The 16,959-nt window shown below is 43.2% G+C and overlaps 2 non-coding genes and 1 pseudogene across 3 annotated transcripts in view; 2 read left to right on the top strand and 1 right to left on the bottom strand.

Moving 5' to 3' along the window:
* LOC101273407 (uncharacterized) overlaps positions 1-16,959 on the top strand; it is a 50,622-nt gene that overhangs the window by 13,783 nt on the left and 19,880 nt on the right. For both annotated transcript variants that reach the window (XR_007476822.1, XR_007476823.1), the window contains exon 2: positions 9,477-9,698. This is a non-coding gene — a transcript (uncharacterized LOC101273407). The remainder of the gene's footprint in view (positions 1-9,476; positions 9,699-16,959) is intronic.
* On the top strand, positions 874-1,533 carry LOC101272885 (60S ribosomal protein L17-like; annotated as a pseudogene).
* Positions 7,442-7,514, bottom strand: TRNAG-CCC (transfer RNA glycine (anticodon CCC)). Its single transcript has one exon. It is a non-coding gene; the product is annotated as a tRNA-Gly (tRNA).

Genomic DNA, 16,959 nt, shown 5'->3' with positions numbered 1-16,959 from the left:
ATCATATGGTTTTTATTCTTCAATTTGTTAATGTGGTGAATCACACTGATTGATTTGCAGATACTGAAAAATCCTTGCATTCCTGGGATGAATCCCACTTGATCATGGTATATGATCCTTTTAACGTATTGTTGGATTCTGTTTGCTAGTATTTTGTCGAGTCTTTTTGCATGTATGTTCATCAGTGATATTGGTCTGTAATTTTCTTTTTTTTGTGGTATCTTTGTCTGGTTTTGGTATCAGGGTGATGGTGGCCTCACAGAATGAGTTAGGGAGTGTTCCTTTCTTTGCAATTTTTTTTTTTTTGCTGTACGCAGGCCTCTCACCGTTGTGGCCTCTGCCGTTGCGGAGCACAGGCTCCGGACGCGCAGGCTCAGCGGCCATGGCTCACGGGCCCAGCCGCTCCGCGGCATGTGGGATCTTCCTGGACCGGGGTACGAACCCGTGTCCCCTGCATCAGCAGGCGGACTCTCAACCACTGCGCCACCAGGGAAGCCCTCTTTGCAATTTTTTGGAATAGTTTCACAAGGATAGATGTAAACTTTTCTCTAAATGTTTGATAGAATTCACCTGTGAAACCATCTGGTCCTGGACATTTGTTTGTTGGGAGTTTTTAAATCACAGTTTCAATTTCAGTACTTGTGATTGGTCTGTTCATATTTTCTATTTCTTCCTGGTTCAGTCCTGGAAGGTTGTACCTTTCTAAGAATTTGTTCATTTCTTCCAGGTTGTCCATTTTTTTGGCATATAGCTGTTCGTAGTAGTCTGTTATGATCCTTTGTATTTTTGTGGTGTCAGTTGTAACATCTCCTTTTTCATTTCTAATTTTATTGATTTGACCCTTCTCCCTTTTTTTCCTGATGAGGCTGGCTAAAGATTTATCAATTTGCTTTTCCGGTCAGCGGCCTGAGGTGACCTCTAAAAATGGTTCGCTATTCACTTGACCCAGAAAATCCCACAAAATCATGCAAGTCGAGAGGTTCAAATCTTCGTGTTCACTTTAAGAACACTCGTGAAACAGCCCAGGCCATTAAGGGTATGCATATCCGAAAAGCCACTTAAGTATCTGAAGGATGTCACTTTAAAGAAGCAGTGTGTGCCATTCCGTCGCTACAATGGTGGAGTTGGTAGGTGTGCCCAGGCCAAACTGGGGCTGGACGCAGGGTCGGTGGCCCAAAAGAGTGCTGAATTTTTACTGCACATGCTCAAAAATGCAGAGAGCAATGCTGAACTTAAGGGCTTAGATGTAGATTCTCTGGTCATTGAGCACATCCAGGTGAACAAAGCCCCCAAGATGCGGCGCAGGACTTATAGAGCTCATGGTCGGATCAACCCATACATGAGCTCTCCATGCCACATTGAGATGATCCTTACTGAAAAAGAACAGATTGTTCCTAAACCAGAAGAGGAGGTTGCCCAGAAGAAAAAGATATCCCAGAAGAAATTGAAGAAACAAAAACTTATGGCCCGGGAATAAATGCTGCAAAAAATAAATGCAAATGAAAGTAAAAGCAAAAAAAAAAAAAAAAAAAAGATTTATCGATTTTGTTTATCTTCTCAGAGAAACAGCTTTTAGTTTCATTGATCTTTTCTATTGTTTTCTTTGTCTCTATTTCATTTATTTCTGCTCTGATCTTTATTACTTACCTTCTACTAACTTTGGGTTTTGTTTGTTCTTTCTCTAGTTGCTTTAGGTGTAAGGTTAGGTTGTTTGAGATTCTTCTTGTTTCCTGAGGTAAGATTGTATTGCTATAAACTTCCCTCTTAGAACTGCTTTTGTTGTGTCCCATAGGTTTTGGGTCATTGTGTTTTCATTGTTGTTTGTCTGTAGGTATTTTTTGATTTCCTCTTTGATTTCTTTGGTGCTGCATTGGTTGTTTAATAATATATTGTTTAGCCTCCACTTTTGTGTTTTTTTACAGTTGTTTTTTTTTTCCGGTAATTGATTTCTAATCTGAGTGTTGTGGTTGGGAAAGATGTTTCACATGATTTCAGTTTTCTTAAATTTACCGAAGCTTGCTTTGTGGCCCAGTGTGTGGTCAGTCCTGGAGTATGTTCCATGTGCACTTGAAAAGAATGTTTATTTTGCTGTTTTTGGATGAAGTGCTCTATAAATATAAATTAAGTCCATGTAGTCTAATGTGTCATTTAAGGCCTGTGTTTCTTTATTGATTTTCTGTCTGGATGATCTGTCCATTGATCAAAGTGGGGTGTTAAAGTCCCCCACTATTATTGTGATACTGTCGATTCTTCCTTTTATGGCTGTTAGTATTTGCCTTGTATATTGAGGTGCTCCTATGTTGGGTGCATATATATTTATAATTGTTATATCTTCTTGGATTGATCCCTTGATCATTATGTGGTGTCCTCTTTGTCTCTTATAACAGTCTTTATTTTAAAGTCTACTTTGTCTGATATGAGTATTGCCACTCCAGCTTTCTTTTGATTTCTATTTGCATGGAATACCTTTTTCCATCCCCTCACTTTCAGTCTGTATGTGTCCCTAGATTTGAATTGGGTCTCTTGTAGACAGCATGTATACAGGTCTTGTTTTTGTATCCATTCAGCCATTCTGTATCTTTTGGTTGGAGCATTTAATCCATTTAAATTTAAGGTAATTATCAGTATGTATGTTTCTATTGCCATTTTGTTAATTATTTTGGATTTGTTTTTGTAGGTCTTCTTTCTCCCCTTCCTCTTTCGTTCTCTTCTCTTGTGATTTGATGACTAACTTTAGTGTTGTGTTTGGATTGCTTTTTCTTTTTTGTGCGTTTTTTATCTATTTTAGATTTTCAGTTTGCGGTTCCCATGAAGGTTTTTTGTTTTTTCCCCCACCCTGTGGAATCTTACTTTATTATTATTTTTTTAATGTTTTTACATCTTTATTGGAGTATAATTGCTTTACAGTGGTGTGTTAGTTTCTGCTTTATAACAAAGTGAATCAGTTATACATATACATATATCCCCATATCTCTTCCCTCTTGCGTCTCCCTCCCTCCCACCCTCCCTATCCAACCCCTCTAGGGGTCACAAAGCACCGAGCTGATCTCCCTATACTATGCGGCTGCTTCCCACTAGTTATATAAACATGATTGTCTTAAGTTGCCAGTCTTTTAATTTCAAATTCATTTCTAATATCCTACATTTGTGCTCTCCTCTTCTCGTGATTGCTGGTTTTCATATCATATTTGTGTGTGGATGATTTCCTACCCTTACTGTATATTTGCCTTTACTGGTGAGCTTTTCCACTTATAATTTTCTTATTTCTAGTTGTGGCCTTTTCTTTTCCACGTAGAGAAGTTCCTTTAGCATTTGTTGCAAAGCTGGTCTGGTGGTGCTGAATTCTCTTAGCTTTTGTTTGTCTGTAAAGCTTTTGATTTCTCTGTCAAATCTGAATGAGAGCCTTGCTGGGTAGAGTATTCTTGGTTGTAGGTTCTTCCCTTTCATCACTTTAAATACATCATGCCACTCCCCTCTGGCCTGCAGTTTCTGCTGAAAAATCAGCTGATAACTTTATGGGAATTCCCATGTATGTTTTTTTGTTTTTGTTTTTCCCCAAGCAACTTGTGGGATGTTAGTTTCGCAACAGGGATTGAACCCAGGGCTTTCACCCAGCAGTGAAAGTGCCGAGTCCTAACCACTGGACTGCCAGGGAACTCCCCCCTTGTATGTTTTTTTTCTTTTTTTAAAAAATTTTTAATTTTATTTATTTATTTTTGGCTGCATTGGGTCTTCGTTGCTGCACACGGGCTTTCTCTAGTTGCGGTGAGTGGGGCCTACTCTTCGTTGTGGTGCATGGGCTTCTCATTGCAGTGACTTCTCTTTGTTGTGGAGCACAGGCTCTGGGCGCATGGGCTTCAGTAGTTGTGGCTCGCGGGCTCTAGAGTGCAGGCTCAGTAGTTGTTGCGCATGGGCTTAGTTGCTCCGCGGCATGTGGGATCTTCCCGGACCAGGGCTTGAACACCTGTCCCCTGCATTGGCAGGCGGATTCTTAACCACTGCACCACCAGGGAAGTCCCACCCCCCTTTTATGTTATTTGTTGCTTTTCCCTCGTTGCTTTTTAAAAATTTTTATTTTATTTATTTATTTTGGTTGTGCTGGGTCTTAGTTGCAGCGGGTGGGCTCCTTAGTTGTGGCTCACTGGCTCCTTAGTTGCTGCCAGTGGGCTCCTTAATGGTGGCATGCATGTGGGATCTAGTTCCCTGACCAGGGATTGAACCCACATCCCCTGCACTGGAAGGCAGATTCTTAACCGCTGTGCCACCAGGGAAGTCCCTTCCCTTGTTGCTTTTAATATTTTCTCTTTGTCTTTAATTTTTTGTCAATTTGACTATGTGTCTCAGCATGTTCCTCCTTGGGTTTATCCTGTATGGGACTCTCTGTGCTTCCTGGACTTGGGTGACTGTTTCCTTTCCCATGCTAGGGAAGTTTTCAGCTATTATCTCTTCAAATATTTTCTCAGGTCCTTTCTCTCTTCTCCTTCTGGGACCCCTATAATGCAAATGTTAGTGTGTTTCATGTTGTCCCAGAGGTCTCTGAGACTGTCTTCATTTCTTTTCATTCTTTTTTTCTTTATTCCATGGCATTAATTTCCACCATTCTGTCTTCCAGCTCACCAGTTCTTCTGCCTCATTTATTCTGCTATTGATTTCTTCTAGTGTATTTTTCACTTCAGTTACTGTATTGTTCATCTCCATTTGTTTGTTCTTTAGATCTTCTAGCTCTTCGTTAAACATTTCTTGTCTTCTCGGTCTATGCCTCCATTCTTTTCCTGAGATCTTGGATCATCTTTACTATCATTAATCTGAATTCTTTTGCAAATAGATTCAATGCAGTGGTTTTTTAAAAAATTTATTTATTTTATTATTATTTATTTATTGTTTCTGGCTGTGTTGTGTCTTTGTCACTGCGCGCGGGCTTTTCTCTGGTTGCGGTGAGTGGGGGCTACTCTTTGTTGCGATTTGTGCGCTTCTCATTGTGGTGGCTTCTCTTGTTGCAGAGCACGGACTCCAGGTACACAGGCTTCAGTAGTTGTGGCATGTGGGCTCAGGAGTTGTGGCTCGTGGGCTCTAGAGCGCAGGCTCAGTAGTTGTGGTGCACGGGCCCAGCTGCTCTACGGCATGCAGGATCTTCCCGGACCAAGGATCGAACCTGTGTCCCCTGCACTGGCGGGCGGATTGTCAACCACTGCGCCACCAGGGAAGCCCAGATTCAATGCAGTTTTAATGGATCTTGGCTGCTGCTTGATTTGAGCTGTCTCTTTTGGAGCTATGATTTGTCTTTAATGCTACAATTTCCACTGTTTACATTTGATCCTCAGTGTAACACACTCTATTATAGTAGAGCTTACATTTCACCTGACCAAATTTATAAGGGAAAACATTCATGTTTTAAAGTTTTGTATCATACCTTAAATTTAAAGCTCATTTATATTTTGCTTATGTTAAGTGGTTTGTACTAGACTGTGTCAATGTGAGGGAATCTTTCTTTACTTGGGTTCGCTTCTGTACAAGCATGGGAACAATGGAGTCCCACTGGGTGAACTCCTGCTTTTAAGATGCCAGCTCTGGAATCTTTGATCTTGACACAGATGCTATTTCTATGACTTTTGCTGTTCTCTTACTGGGATGTTTTTCCTGCTTAGAGGAAACTGAAAATAGTTCCAGATTTTATTCCTCTAAGGTGACTGTGTTCTGGGAACACAGGACAGAGTGTGGGGTGGGGGTTGGTCATGACAGTAGAGCATCTGTTATGCTCTTTATAAGTGCATCTGAGTAGTACATGGGGTTCCCCTGACCCCAGACATTAAGCAGTTTCTCAGGCAGAGGGAGAAAGTTACATACTAAAAATGAGGGGGAAACATGATTGAGGGAGAAAGGGGAGGACACATACATTTGGGAGAGTTTTGAGGGTCCCAGGAATAATGAGGAATAGATACACATAGATCGATCAAGAAAAGTCATGAAACATTGAGGTGTGAGGTTGTGATAGTTCTAAACACTTTGTTCTCTGTGCCTTCTCACTGCTCATTGTTCTTAGAAGGGCAGTGTCGTCAGAGAAATATAGGTGTAGACTTTGCTAGAGGGAGAATGATCATTATTACAGGGTCTTGTTGGATTAATGAAGTTAAACTACAGTTTTGATGGAATTAGGTCAGAGGACACACGCGCGCGCGCACACACACACACACACACACACACACACACACACACACACACACACACACACACACACACACACACACACACTGAACTTCAGGAAAGAGTAGTTATGATGGCTGTGTTCTACTTCTGTGACTTAAAAAATAACTAATGGAATAGCTGTAGAGGGGTTAATGAGACTGATTTCTGTGTTAACCAGGGCTCACTAGGTTTACCACAGCCTTCCAGGCAGGAGAGAGGGAATGCAGAAGTAGTCAGCAGTTAGGTGCCCAGGTTCACGTGATGATTGCAGTGTTTGTCACCGTGAGCCTTTGGTTTAGGGTAAAGGGAAAGGCCATTTCCAGGTCAGAGTGTGATGCCACGTTGGCATAGACCAGAGAGCAAAGAAGGGAAAGAACCTTAGTGCTTTTCTGAATCCCTCCCAGGCCCCTGAAGAAAGAAGAATGAGAGACAGAATGCAGATGAGGTCAAAAGAGAGATCTTCTAGCCATTCCGATTTCATCTTACAAAGTTTCAGTTTATTATCCCCTCCTTCAAGTGACACTCTCCTCACTCCCACCTCCTCTCAACTGAGTTTAAGCCCCTACTGCTACCCAGCAGTCTGTTTACCACCTTTTCTAAAAACTACCATCCTTATGTTTGTCTTTTTAACCTGTTGTCCAGGGGAAGGATTTGAAGCATATCCATTTCTATACCCCACTACTTAGCACAGTGCCAGGCACAGTCAGCACTGCATAAATGTCTGCTTGCTTGAACATCAATCAGAGGGGTTCATTAGCTTACCTTACTATTGGTTCCCAGTAGTGGAAATTCTACAGAGGTAGCTTAGGTTAGGTTGGTGTTTTTTTTTTGTTGTTTTTTTGTTTTTTTTTTTGCAGTACAGGGGCCTCTCACTGTTGTGGCCTCTCCCGTTGTGGAGCGCAGGCTCAGCGGCCATGGCTCATGGGCCTAGCTGCTCCGCGGCATGTGGGATCTTCCAGGACCCGGGCACGAACCCGTGTCCCCTGCATCGGCAGGCAGACTCTCAACCACTGCGCCACCAGGGAAGCCCTAGGTTGGGTTTTAATCTGATTTATGAGCTATTATAAAGTCATCTGGAATCCCATTTCTTTCTTTATTTTTTTAAAAATTATTTAGTTATGTATTTATGTATGTGTGTATGTGGCTGCGTTGGGTCTTAGTTGCTGCACACGGAATCTTTGTTGCCACATGCGGGACCTTCACTGCAGCCTGCGGGATCTTTTTTGTTGTTGTTTTAGTTGTGGCATGTGGGATCTAGTTCCCTGACTAGGGATTGAACCCAGGCCCCCTGCATTGGGAGTGCAGAGTCTTAACCACTGGACCACCAGGGAAGTCCCTGGAATCCCATTTCTTTCCTTCTTTCTGCTCTACCTTTCTGAAGTATCTACTTCATCTTAAGGCTGGTGGCTCCCTCACGGCTGCAGATTGGCTGTCAGCAATTTTGTAGGCCATGTCCTTGCTAGACCGTGTATTTGACTGTGTTAAGGGGAAGGGAAGGTTGGGAGTGTGTTAGGAGAGGCCCAAGATTTTTGTTGTTGTTGTTGTTAAATTTATTTATTTTATTTATTTATTTTTGGCTGCGTTGGCTCTTCCTTGCTGCGTGTGTGCTTTCTCTAGTTGCGGCGAGCGGGGGGCTACTCTTCGTTGCGGTGCGTGGGCTCCTCATTGCGTTGGCTTCTCTTGTTGCGGAGGATGGGCTCTAGTCATGCAGGCTTCCGTAGTTGTGGCTCGTGGGCTTCATTGCTCCGTGGCATGTGGGAACTTCCCGGACCAGGGCTTGAGCCCTTGTCCCCTGCATTGGCAGGCGGATTCTTAACCACTGCGCCACCAGGGAAGCCCAAGCCCCAAGATTTTAACTGATCAAACCACTTTCGAACTAATCCGAGTGCCCAAAGGATGCCATTTGTGATTGGCTTAGTCCTGGAGTCCTTGAATCAGTCTTGATGGAAAAGAGGAAAGGGTGACCTGGATTGGCTTAGGTTAGATTGGGCTCACCCTGGAACTGGTAAGGAATGAGCTTCCCCCAAAGCATATAAACTACAGGAAGAAAGAATGGATACTTAACTGGAAATCTGATTTATTATGAAGGGGGATGTGGTTGTTGCGTGGGCAACCAGCAAAGTCCACTGTTTTAATGTAGATTTTCTAGGGAACCTTACTTTATGGCTACTCTGTTCTTCTTATAGAGTCATTTATGAATTTATTGATTGCATATTATGAAAAAGAACTAATGGTGAAATTATTAAATTTTGAGTATGAGACTCTTCCCTCTATTAACTTACTCAGATAGGTAAAACGTTAAATATCAGTACAGGAGAGGGGTGAGTACAAGGCAGCAAGATGATAGCAATCATGTTCATCCAGAATATATGTACTTTGCATTCCCCAGTAATGCTTTTAATCAGGAAGTCATTGTGTCAGGCACTTCGGGGGCTACAGAGATGATAGAAAGGAGATGCTGGCCCCCTCCAGACTTCAGGCCCAATCAAGAGAATGGATAAAAGGCTTTGGGGACTGGGAAGAAATGGCCTCCCTCACAGAAGCAAACCACCGAGAGCAGGAACCTGTAAAACAAAGTGGGGGCTCCTGGGGAGTGCTCCAGAGTCCTGGGAGCCTGGATGGTCAGAGGAGATGCTTGGCATGCTCTGTGGACATCTCTGCCCTTTGTGTAGTGACAACCGAGCATACTGCTCAACTGCTCAGAGCTGTGGGTCTCAGGAGAGCAACCAGATCACCCAGTGCCCAGGGTGGGGGCAAGCTTTATACTCACTGGTCACTCACTGCCAGTGTTGCTGCTTGTTAGAAAACCCCATTGTGGCCCAGCCCTGTTTGTTGGAGGACTTCTGTTACCAGGTCAGCCTCTGCTGATCTGATTCATAATTAATGCTGTTAGACTTTCTGCCTTCTTCTTAGAGCTATCCAGTCACATTTATGGATATTTTAGAGAATTAAAAAACAAAATAATAATCGGTTCTTCATTCAGCACATTTACTGGGGCCTGCCTTGTGCCGGTCACTATGCTAAGCTCCAGGGTCATGGTGATGACCCCAAACTGATGTGATTCCGGCTGTCACAGCCTGTAGTCTAGTGGGGGGGGCAGGCAAAAGGCAAACAGATACATAAGATATTTGCCAATTGTGATGGTGAGAAGGAAACAAAATGGGCAGAGCTGAAGATGTGCAAGAGGTTTAAGATATCTTTAAGGCAATTTGTAAATGATCTCATGATTACAGTTTTTATCCTAACGATTTCCCCAGATTAAATGCAAATAACTTTCATTGTCTGTCTCTTAGGTGTACTCAGCAGGTCCCTGATGAACCAAGGGAACCCTCCACCGTATCCAGGGCCCGGTCCGACGGCTCCGTACCCACCTTATCCACAGCAGCCGATGGGGCCTGAGGGCTACCCTCCAGGACCTATGGGGGGACCCTACCCACCTCCTCAGGGGTACCCCTACCAAGGATACCCACAGTACGGCTGGCCGGGCGGACCTCAGGAGCCTCCTAAAAGCACAGGTACTGTGATGTGAATGGGGCATGTATACAGTTGGTCCTCCATATCTGCAGGTTCTGCACCCACAGATTCAACCAACCACCAGATTGAAAATATTTGGGGAAAAAAAATTCCAGAAAGTTCTAAAAAGCAAAACTTGAATTTACTGTGCTCCAGAAACTACTTACATAACATTCACGTTGTATTTACAACTATTTAAATGACATTTACATTGTGTTACGTATTATAAATAATCTAGAAATGATTTAAAGTATATAGGAGGATGTGCGTAGGTTATATGCAAATACCTTTCATATAAGGTATTTATATATAAGGGACTTGCGCCACCGCAGATTTTGGTATCATGTGGGTCCTGAAACCAATCCTCCGTGGATACCGAGGGGCGACTGTATGTGTATTACGTAGGTGTGCATGTGTGCAGTCCAGTGTCACCAATGGAAATGTTTGCATGTTTTCTTTGGCGGAGAAGAAACTCTGGCCTTTGTTTGCCATGTGACATTTCCAAAGCTTGGTGACTGCTTTAGGGTGGCTTCTAACTCCTGAGAAGGACTTCTTTCTGGGGAGGGCTGAATCAGTTCTGCCTCCTTTCTCTTGTCCCCTGTGGGGCTGATGACTTCCTGGCCGACATGTTTTCTGAAGGCCTCTCCTCGAGCAGTGAGAGGGGGCAAAGTACCGGTTGGATTCTTGCTCTGGCAGCCAGTTTTGCTTTACAGGTTTAGCCTGTTCGGGTTGTTTTATGTCTCAACTTGTTGACCCTCAAGTCATCCTCTTGCCCCTGCTATTGGGGTGGGTTTTCTTTACTAATATGTTTTCATAATTCTATTTAACCTGCTAGCTGAGTTGTCAGCAGGCTTCTGAGTCCTTCTTGTGTGCTGGAACAGTGCTACTCAAAGTTTACTGTGCAGACAAGTGCCAGTCCCTGAGCGGCTATCAGGCTGCAATGAGATAAATACAGAAAGTGAGAGTAAAAATTTTGAAACTTTGAGAGCAATTTGACATTGCTGTGACATTCGAGCATGGAATCTTGCGTTTTACAAAAAAGTAGCAGTCTGTGAAGGGTTAGGAAGGAAACATCTTGAGAAGCACTGTGCTACATGTCTTGGTGACCGTTATGACTGTTTTATAACCTTTTGGTTTGCAGACTAGTTGCTGTCTTAGAGCTTTCAGCTTTTGAATATAGCTCATTCTTACCGAGTGCTTATTATGTGCCAGGTGCTCTCCTAAGAGCTTTATATACATTCACATTTAATCCTTGCAACAGTCTTATGAAGTTATTCCCATTTTACAGTGAAGTAATTGAAACACATAGTGGAGTAACGACTTGCCCAATGCCACCCAACTAGAAATGGCCAGATCCCAGATTTAAATCCTGAAAGTTTGACTGTGGAATCTGTACCTGTATGTTATTGCTGTACTGTTGTCCCTTTCCTGTCTTTTCTGACCTGACACATTTGTCTGAATTTAGGGCCTTAGGCTGCCTCAGATTTTCCTATAGTTTAACCCCTTACTAATCAAAAGTAGTAACAGAACTGACAATTCATTTTATTTCAGAATTTGAGGGTTCTTTAAAATGGGTGGATGCCAAGGAAGAAAAATAGGTTTAAGAGGAATTGTGGGAAATTATGGGAAAGATTTTACTTTTATGGGGTCAAGTCAGGGGCTGTATTGAGATTGAATAGATTTGAATAGCTTTAAAAGATTTAGTTTATCTTGAAGGAAAACTTTTACAATCCAAGGTTCTGTTCTGTTATAAATTGTTACAACATGTGCTTGGAGGACTGCAGGAAGTACAACCAGTATAAATCAGAGCAGTTGCCATCCAGGTCTATGACATGAGAGGGGGATTTCCTGAAAATAAATCTCAGTTTCTGGGGTTTCTGCTTCAAAACAAGGTAACCCTGTGATGAATGAAAGAAGGCCGACTGAAAAGACCACATAATATATGATTCCGTTTATGTGCATTTCAAGATTAAGCCAAACTAATCTATGGTGATGGAGATCAAAATAGTGGTTACTCCTGGCTGTGGTGTCGGAGACTAGGATAGGGTTTGTTATTGACTAGGAAGGACACAGGGAAACTTCTGGGGTATTAGGAGTTTTTTTGGTTTTTTGTTTTTGGCTGCGTTGGGTCTTCATTACTGTGTGCAGCCTTTCTCTATTTGTGGCGAGCGGTGGCTACTCTTCGTTGCAGTGTGTGGGCTTCTCACTGCGGTGGCTTCTCTTCTTGCGGAGCACAGGCTCTAGACGCGTGGGCTTCAGTAGTTGTGGCTCGCGGGCTCCAGAGCGCAGGCTCAGTAGTTGTGGTGCATGGTCTTAGTTGCTCTGCAGCATGAGGGATCTTCCCGGACCAGGGCTCGAACCCATGTCCCCTACATTGGCAGGCAGATTCTTAACCACTGTGCCACCAGGGAAGCCCTAGGAGTATTCTTTTATCTTAATCTGGGTATAAACATTTTCAAGCCACACACTTAATATTTGTGCACTTTAGTATATGTTATATGTCAATGAAAAAAAAGTCAGCCCAGCATTTGTATTAAACAATAGATTCAGGCCCGTGCCTCCCTAGGTTGTGTCTTTCACCCATAGCCCTCCTGCTGTATGGTTTGTAGGCCACTTCTGGGCCTGTATTGTTTATACTGACTGTAACTACCATTCAGTGGATTTGGAACATTATAGAGCTTGTCTAGAATAAGTGCTTCCTGGGCTCAGTGGACCTTGTCGCCTCATGCAGAAAATACAGGTTTGGCCCTCTTTCTTACCTTTGGTGTAACTTAAGTATTACATCAGCGTTTTTGAGGGGAAAAAAAAATATCTTAATTCTTCTTAGGATTAAAAGGCTTTTTTATTTCAGTGTTATCAATTTATCAATGATTTCATAAATGCAGTTGAAAGCGGTTTAACATCCTTTTCTGCAGGATTTCTCTCTCTGTCATCAGCCTGTGCATTGTTAATTGCCCAGACCTGTTCTGTACCAGGTATGGCAGGGGATGCCAGGTGATCAAGTTCTTCTCTCAACCTGGGGTCCAGGTTCTGTGAATGGGACCCTCTGACCCCCCTCTCACTAAGGGATGTGCTTTTTAGGGACCCCTTTCATTTCTTTCTCTTTATATTGCTCCTGGGATCCCCAATCGGAATCATTCTTGGGGCCTGCATTCTAAGCATGTGTCTTTGAGCTCTCTGCAGAAATTTAAGGGTTTTTTTCTCTAGCAGGATGATTTTAGATGTATCTACTACTGCATATGCCATCTCTCAGCTGAAGTTCATGTGTGTAGTCCCTTCTGTTAACAGCTACCTAGGTGGAAATTATTTGTTTTAGGGTCTTAGCTACTCTTAATTGGTGTCTGGTAATTAGTAAGAGTTTAATAAAGTGTTGAATGGACAGGTCGGTGGGTAGATGGCTAATCTAAGCAGAACCTTCTTTGGTAGTCTATTTTTTAGTTCAAATTTCATTTTTTCAGATATTGTATTTTTTTAATTAATTAATTTATTTTTGGCTGCATTGGGTCTTCGTTGCTGTGCGCGGACTTTCTCTAGTTGTGGCGAGCAGGGGCTACTCTTCATTGCGATGCGCAGGTTTCTCATTGCGGTGGCTTCTCCCACTGCGGAGCACAGGCTCCAGGAGCACGGGCCTCAGTAGTTGTGGCATGCGGGCTCAGCACTTGTTGCTCGCGGGCTCCAGAGCGCAGGCTCAGCAGCTGTGGCGCACGGGCTTAGTTGCTTCGTGGCCCATGGGATCCTCCCGGACTAGGGCTCAAACCCGTGTCCCCTGCATTGGCAGGCGGACTCTCCCCACCAGGGAAGCCCCTGTATTTTTTTTTTAAGCCTTTGTTTTTCTCAGGAAACCAGCTTTTTGGAAACCATGTGATTGGAAGCAGCAGGTGCTTGTGGGAATGAGGCTTCCCAGGGAGCACACCTGCAATACGTCAAGGATCTCCTGGGGAGATTTTTAATAATAATAACAACTATACCAACTAGTATTTCTTGCACTGGCATTAGCTTCACTGGCATAATCTTCATAATGACCCTGAAGCATTAGTCCCGTGTTATAGAGGTGGAATCTGAGGCTCAGAGAGGTTGTGATTCAGTTATTTATTGTATAACATACCACCCTGAAACTCAGTGGCTTAAAACAACAGTGATTTATTATTTCTCATGATTCTGTGAGTTGGCTTTAGGGGATCTCTCCTGGGGTCACTTGCATGACTTAATGCAGCTGTCAGCTTGGCTGGAGCTGAAATGTCCAAGACTGCCTCGCTCACGTGACGAAGGCCTGGGTATAGCTCCATGAGGCCTCTCTCTACACATCTCCCTTTCCACGGCAGCTAGCTTCCAAGAGTGTGAAAGTAGCAGCTGCCAGGCTTTTAACGGCTAGGCCCAGAGCTGGCACCGCCTCACGTACCCTGTATTCTGTTGCTCAAAGGCTGGCCAGATTCAGCAGGAGGGGAAATAGATGCCATCTCCCCCCACTCCTGCGTTTTTGGCAACAGCTTTATTGAGATAGAATTCACATATGATACAATTCTCCCATTTAAAGTGTCCAATCCAGTGGTTTTTGGTGTATTCACAGAGTTGTGTGACCATCAGCACTGTCTAATTCCAGAAGATTTTCATCACCCCGAAAAGAAACCCTTTGGCAATCACTCCCGATTTCCTTAACTCTCCTCCTACATGAATCTACTTTTTGTCTCTATTGATTTGCCTGTGTTGAACTTTTCTTATAAATGGAATCACGTAACATGCGCTCTCTTGTGACTGGCTTCTTTCACTTAGTGTAATGTTTTCAAGGTTCAGCCACGTTGTAGCAACTATCAGTGCTCCATTCCTTTGCCAAATAATATTTTATTGTATGGATATGCCATATTTTATTCATCTGTTCATATTTTATTCATCTGTTCATTAGTTGATGGACATTTGGGTATCTGCTTTTGAACTATTTTGAATAATAAATAATGGCTGTTATAAACATTGGTGTAAAATAGATTCCATCTCACTAGGAGGAACAGCATGTGAATACAGAGTGAGAGGAATCATTGGTGGCCATTTGGCAGACAGTCCACCACGCTCCAATCTTTCCTTTTAACAATTCACCTCTCTCCCATATGCAAATTATACCCATCCCCTTCTAAGATCACCAGATGTCTCATCCAGTAACTCCCTCGGCTTGGAGTTAAGGATGTCACCATCGAGGATGGCCTCTAACCAGCCACGCTGCTCCCTTCACTCCCTACTCCTCATTCCCATTCTGCCCAACTGTACGGAGAGATCAAACAGGATATCAGCACTTCTGTGAAGCTTCCCTCCTGTATCCCACACCTCCCATAGAATTGACCACTCCTAAGTGCTTCAGCTGCACCCCATACAGACTTCTTTCAAAGCATCTCCTCTCTCCAAATTCAGTTAGTTTTCATGTTCTCTCTAATTTACCTCTTTAATGTCTGACTCCAGTCAACCTTGCTCATACTATTTTAGTTTAGGCTTCCACCATTTGTGTTGGTCAAGACTCTTAAGATTGCAAGTGACAGAATCTCAGCCTCAAATAATAACCAACAACAGAGGATCATCGGAGACCTGAGTAAAGGTCCCAGATGATAGATGGTGACCAAAACAGACAGGAAAAAGGGACACTGAGGGGACACTGAGGGAACAGAGGCAACACAAGGAGCAAAAACCCTACTACAAAAAAGGGGGGGAATCTTCTAATATTCTTAGATATGCAGGGAGATTTCCTACTGAAATAAGAGTAGGGATGCTGTATAAAAAGCAACTCAGGATACAAAAGCACTTAGGCAAGGAGCATGTGTCAGCCCAAGGATTGGGTTCAAAGACCCATTTGGATAGCCAGGTCTTGCCACACCAGAACTTAAGGCTTTTTGCCACAGGCGGAAGCTTGACATATGTTTTGGTTATCTATTGCTATGTAGTAAATCACCCCAAATCTTGGCGTTAGAGATTCTATAATTTGGGCAGGACTTGGCAGGAAAGATTTATCTCTGCTCCCTGGGCCTGGAACATAGGAGATAACCAGTGTGCTGAGGTTGAATATGTGTACTTTCTACCCTTGAATGGGATTTACAAACTTTCTTTCTTGGCTTTCATATTTATAGTTGTCTAAAGGGGCACTATTGGGTTGGCTTACACCAATAATACAGGGGAAGAAGCTGTTTGGTTTGGCAGATGCTTTGGAAGAGAGAGAAGGATGGGAGCATGACTGCTGGCTGTCTCACTGCTGGGAGGGGTCACGTGATGCCCGTGCTGAGAAGCTACTATGTTTATGCGTGTCCCGTCCAGGCTTGGGCTTTTCCACTCTTACTGGCTTGGTTTGACCCTCTTGTTTCCCGTGAAGTTAATTTAAGTTCAGTCGTATTCTGTCACCTGTTTTCAGTTTCAGTGAAATCTTGTACTTCTGGTTCATCATAACAAGGAATTGTTCTTTTGAGTGCAAAAAAAAAAAAAAAAAAAAAATCCCCCATCCAGTATCCGTTTTCCCCCTCTCCCTCCTTCCACGTGGCCTCTCAGTGTGGCTGACTTGGGCCTCACAGTGTGACAGCCTCAGGAGGTCTGGGCTCCTTAGGCGTTAGAGTGCAAAAGTGGCAGCTGCCAGGCTTTCCTTTAAAAAACAAACGAACGAAAAACTTTTCATTTTACTTCTAATTTTGAAAATATTCCAGACTTACAAAAGCTTTGCAGAAATAGTACAAACAATTCTGTATACCTTTCACCCAGATTTCCCCAAATCTTCTGCAACTACAAGGTAATGATCTCCCTGGCTTTTTTACTGCCCAGGCTCAGAAGTCTCAGCACATCACTTCCACCACACTCTCTGTCAAAGCAGCCACAGGTCTAGCTAGCAGAGAGTCAAGGGGAGGGGAAATGGACTTTACTCTTGATGGGTGGGTGACAAAGCCACAGTGCAAAATGGCACATGGGTGGGGAGATCTTCAGAAACTCTACTCCCAAGTCCCAGTGGTGATGGGTGAACTCATGTTCAGTGAAGCATTCTAAATAACAAAACTCTAGGTTCTTATGAATATGCCATAGTAACAAAACTGTTTAAAGTGAAAATTAAACACGACAATGTCTCCAGTCTTAGGTCAGAAGATAGGCCATCTGTCTTTCAAAGGAAAGTTCTGTGAATTGGTTAGAAAGTCATGAAAGTCATTAAATTCTCTCACCAAGTGGTATGGACTTATATACACTACCAAATGTAAAATAGATAGCTAGTGGGAAGCAGCCGCATAGCACAGGGAGATCAGCTCGGTGCTT

Source organism: Orcinus orca, chromosome 3, assembly GCF_937001465.1.
Source record: "Orcinus orca chromosome 3, mOrcOrc1.1, whole genome shotgun sequence".
NCBI classification, from domain to species: Eukaryota; Metazoa; Chordata; class Mammalia; order Artiodactyla; family Delphinidae; genus Orcinus; species Orcinus orca.
The sequence above is the reverse complement of the archived record's forward strand: the minus strand, read 5'-3'. Positions and strand labels throughout refer to the sequence as shown.